The 4,636-nt window shown below is 43.3% G+C and overlaps 1 non-coding gene across 1 annotated transcript; it reads left to right on the top strand.

The window, feature by feature from the left end:
* Positions 1-951: 951 nt before the first annotated feature.
* LOC120888731 (U6 spliceosomal RNA) lies at positions 952-1,055 on the top strand. Its single transcript, XR_005732424.1, has one exon. It is a non-coding gene; the product is annotated as a U6 spliceosomal RNA (small nuclear RNA).
* The last annotated feature ends 3,581 nt before the right edge of the window (positions 1,056-4,636 follow it).

Genomic DNA, 4,636 nt, shown 5'->3' with positions numbered 1-4,636 from the left:
AAAAAGTCACAGGCAGATGGGAACAAGGTGGGTTGTCGGGAGCAGCCATATCCAAGTGCAGTTGTGGGAGTGGGGTCAGGGCCACACTCAAGGCGAAGGGCAGCCCACAAGGTCGAAGAGTGGCGTCAAGTAGAGGGACTGAAATAGCAGGAGCCAGAGGAAGGAGATGCAAACAGGGAGAGGAGGAAAGCTAGGACGAACCTGGTCATGTGGGAATGGAACTGGAGGTGATGCTACAAATTTATGTATCTTTTTAATAGACAGGAGGGGAGAAATGGAAATGCCCTATTGTAAGGTTCTTAGACTTTTAAAAATTTTTAAATTTGTTCTTTTAGTTACACATGGCAATAGAGTATATTTTGACATTTACATACATGGAATATAACTTCCCATTCTTATGGTTGTACATGACGTGGAGTTACACTGGTCGTGTATTCATATATGAACACAGGAAAGTTATGTCCAGTTCATTCTACTGTCCTTCCTATTTCCACCCCCCTCCCTTCCCTTTATTCCTCTTTGAGGTTCTTAGACTTTATATGAAGTGGTAGAGCAGCACTTTTAGGTAGACTGTGATAAATTGAAGTTGTATACTGTGAACCTTAAAACAATCATTAAAATAACGAATTATAACTCATAAGCCTACACATCAGATATAACAGACTCATTAAAAATATTTAGTCGTGGAGCTAGGGTTGTAGCTCAGTGGTAGAGCACTTGCCTAGCACATGTGAGGAATTGGGTTCAATCCTCAGCACCACATAAAAAATAGATAAATAAAATAAAGGCATTGTGTCCATCTGCAACTAAACAAGTCTTTAAAATATATTTAGTCATGTGCTTGCTTTGGTAGCACAAATACTAAAATTATAAAGCAATTCATAAATTTTTTCTTTAAAAATAAAATTATTTCCCAACTCCATTCACTTGAAATGCCTAAAAACTAATAACACACTGGTAATAGAGACCTTAGCTAGAAAAGAATGATACAGAGCAGATTAGCATGACACCTGTGTAAGGGTGACACACAGATTCATGAAGTGCTCCATATTTTTTTTTAAAAAAGTATTTAGTTTCACCAAAAAAGGCAGAAAAAGAAGAAAAGGGAAACAAGAATAGGTAGGACAAATATATAAAATGGGTAACAAGATGTCAGAGTTAAACCTAACCATATCCTAATCACGTTAAATATAAATGGTCTAAATCTCCAAATTTAAAGATAGAGACCATCAGACTGGACTTAAAAAGCAATATGCTATCTATAAGAAACACATTTCGAAGGCTGAGGATGTAGCTCAGTAGTAGAGCCTTGCCTAGCATTCCTGAGGCCCTGGGTTCAGTCCCCAGTACTACCAAAAAAAAAAAAAAATGGTAAGGAAGAAAAGCACTTCAAATTTGAAGACACAATCAGTTCAAAGCAAAAGGGTAGAAAAGATATATCATGTTATCATTAATCCCCCCCAAATTTTCAATGATTTATTAATATCAGACCAAGTAGATATTAGAGCAAACAATATTACCAGGGATGAAGAAAGTAATTTACAAATGATTAAGGGGTCAATTCATTCAAAGGATATTGCATCCTAAATATTAACAGTAGAGCTTCAAAATACTTGAAACAAATTTTATAGAACTACAAAGAGAGAGAAGTTGATAATTACAGTTGGAAATTTCTTTTTAAAAAATTTTTTAATATTTATTTTTTAGTTTTCAGCAGACACAACATCTTTGTTGGTATGTGGTGCTGAGGATTGAACCAGGGCCTCACGAATGCCAGGTGAGCGCGCTACCGCTTGAGCCACATCCCCAGCCCCGGAAATTTCAATAATTGATATAAAAATAAACAGAAAAGTAGAAAATATATAGAAGATTTGAACATTATCAACCACCCTGACCTAATTGACATTCATACTTTACCCAATAATAGCAGCAGAAATACAAACTCTTCTCAAGTTGGCATAGAACATTTATCAAAATGGACAATATTCTGAGTCATTCACAAGCCTCAGTACATTTAAAAGGATTCACATCACACAAAGTATGCTTTCTTACAACAATGGAATTAAATTAGAAATCAATAACAGAAAGATCCCTGAAATGCCCAAATAATACACTTTTTAAAAGCCCATTTGTCAAAAAATAAATCAAAAGGGAGATTGTAAAGTACTTTGAACTGACTCAAAATAAAAATTGAAAAGATCAAAATCTCTGGGATTCTTAGTTGTAGAATTTTTTTCAAGTGTTCTTTTTTTTAAAAAAATATATATATATATACAACTAAAATATATATATATATATATATATATATATATATATATATATATATATTTAGTTGTAAATGGACACAATATCTTTATTTATTTATTTATTTTTATGGGGTGCTGAGGACCAAACCCAGTGCCTCAAGCATGCAAAGCAAGTACTCTATCACTGAGCCACAACCCCAGCCCCTGCAGTGTTCTTTATCAAGTTGAAGAGCAGTCTATTCTCAGTTTGCTGGGAGTTCTGTTGTTCTTGTTGTTTGTTGGAAGTGATAAATGGATGTTGGATTTTGTCACATGCTTTTTCTGCATCAATTGATATCATCATGTAATTGTTCCTCTTTAGCCTGTTAATAGGCGGGTTCCACTAATTGATTTTGTATATTTTTGCATGTTAGGGGTCGAACCCAGGCCTTGGGCATGTTAGGCAAGAGCTCAGATGGGCAATGATTGATTTTTGAAGAACGAGTCAGCCTTGCACAGTGAGATATCCTTTTCCCCTTGCCTTTCCTACTGACAGAGGCAGACAGGCCTTTTTGGATAGTCAATCCAGATGGGATGGCAGGCGCATGCATGGTCTCCAAGTCACTGTATGGAGGAAAGCCCCCACCCGCCACTACCATTCCCATTAGTCAGTTCTGTGGGTGAGAAACGCATGTCTCTGGGGTGAAGCCATTAGTGTTTTGGGAGTCGTTTGTTACAACAGCTAGCATTTCCTTGCTGCTAGCCTCAAAAATCAGCAATGTGTCTTGAAAGACGCCTTCTAATCACCATCGAGGACATGGCACCCAGGAGCTGTCTGAACTCATGGGTGATTGCAACTGGGGTCAATTCCTGAGTATTAAAAGCCTTAAGTTTACTGACATTTTATATCTACTGTACCAAGGACGTAAAAAAAATAAAATAAAACAAAGTAGACCATTTTGGACCTGATGAAAATTCTGAGTTCAAAACTTGTGGGAGTGGTTTAGAGCCCACAGCTGACCATGCTGCTCGCCCCTCCCACCCCGTCACTGTCTGCTGAAGACAGAGACCTGAGCAAAGGAGTCCCTGCGCTGCCTCACCTGGTGGGCACAGAAGCCTCCTGGAGGATGCGCTGGCCCTGCTCTGCTCTCGGGGTCTTTGCATTCGGCCCCCAACTGCCTCTCCCTGATTCCCCTGGAAACCCCACCTCGGATGCTCCTGGACCCCTTTCATGTCACTTGCCATTTCATTCGCATTGGCCTCTTCTCTTTTAGCCGATGTGCTCGGATGTGAAACAGAAATCTAGTGGCCCTATTTTTAAGTGCTGGCCCTCTTCTCCCACTGATGGAGGGCGTTCCCCAGCTTTCTCCCCTGCACTTGTCTCCCTCGGAGCAGCTGCTCTGGGGCTCTGGGAAGCGGCTCGGCTTAGGAGCGGGATTTGCAGAGCAACCCTCCTCCGTGCGTGCGCCTGACTCCAGGCTGGAGGCGCCTGCGGGAGTCGGCGGCGGCCCTGCCCCCGCGCTTAGCATTCACGGCATGGAGAGATCCGGAGGCCAGAGCAATTTCATCAGCCTCGGAATTGGCCCACTGTGAGCCTCCTCTCCCCAGACTGTCCTGTACCATAAATAGGCACCACGTGGCCTCCTTTTATGATAAGGTCAGAGGAAACGGGAGCACGGGGAGCGGCGTCGTGGAGAGGCAGCCTTCTTGCCCCGGGCGCATGGAGAGCAGGAGCCAGCTCTTGGCCTCCCCAGGCGCTTCCTTGGGCTGCCAGCGATTCCCCGACTCCCAGCAGGCGCTCTGCCCTCAGCCATCTTTATCACTCCTGATGGGTCTGCAGACCCCCTCCCTCCCCACCTGGCCTTGCCGGGCTCGTGGCTCCCCGGGCTCATTTTCTGATAGAGCTGTCAGTTTTTATTGCTGATAGGAGGAATCATGTTCTCTCTTAGCTGAATGTTAATTGGCCCTTCCCCCCTTTCGTTCTGTTAGTACAGTAAAGCCTGTGTCCCCCCAGCCCAAGGGGAAGGGCCTCGGCAGAGAGGCATTCCAGAAAGAAGAGGAAGGTGGTTCCTGCTAAAGTGCCAACTGGTAATTGCTAAATCAGAAGCAAAAGACCGGTGCAAGGAAGGAATTGTGCCTTGCTCGTCCACGGCTCCCCAGGAAAGGGTGTCTGCACTCTGGACTCCCACACTCACCAGGCCACCGTGAAATCTGCAGAACTGGGTCAGGGTAAACACGTGTGCACTGAGCCCCATGGAGGTGCCAGGCACCGAGCTGCAGCTCAGTCTTGTAGGGTAACTAGGAGTCGGCTGGAGGACCTGGAGGCCAGGATGTTCCAGGTGGAAGGGACAGTTCATGCAAAAAGTCACAGGTGCCATGAAACAGGGTGGTACTCTGGAGGAACAGTGAGA

This window comes from Ictidomys tridecemlineatus, chromosome 6 (genome assembly GCF_052094955.1).
Source record: "Ictidomys tridecemlineatus isolate mIctTri1 chromosome 6, mIctTri1.hap1, whole genome shotgun sequence".
Classification (NCBI taxonomy): Eukaryota; Metazoa; Chordata; class Mammalia; order Rodentia; family Sciuridae; genus Ictidomys; species Ictidomys tridecemlineatus.
Note: the sequence above shows the minus strand (reverse complement) of the source record. Positions and strands in the feature narration are given on the sequence as shown.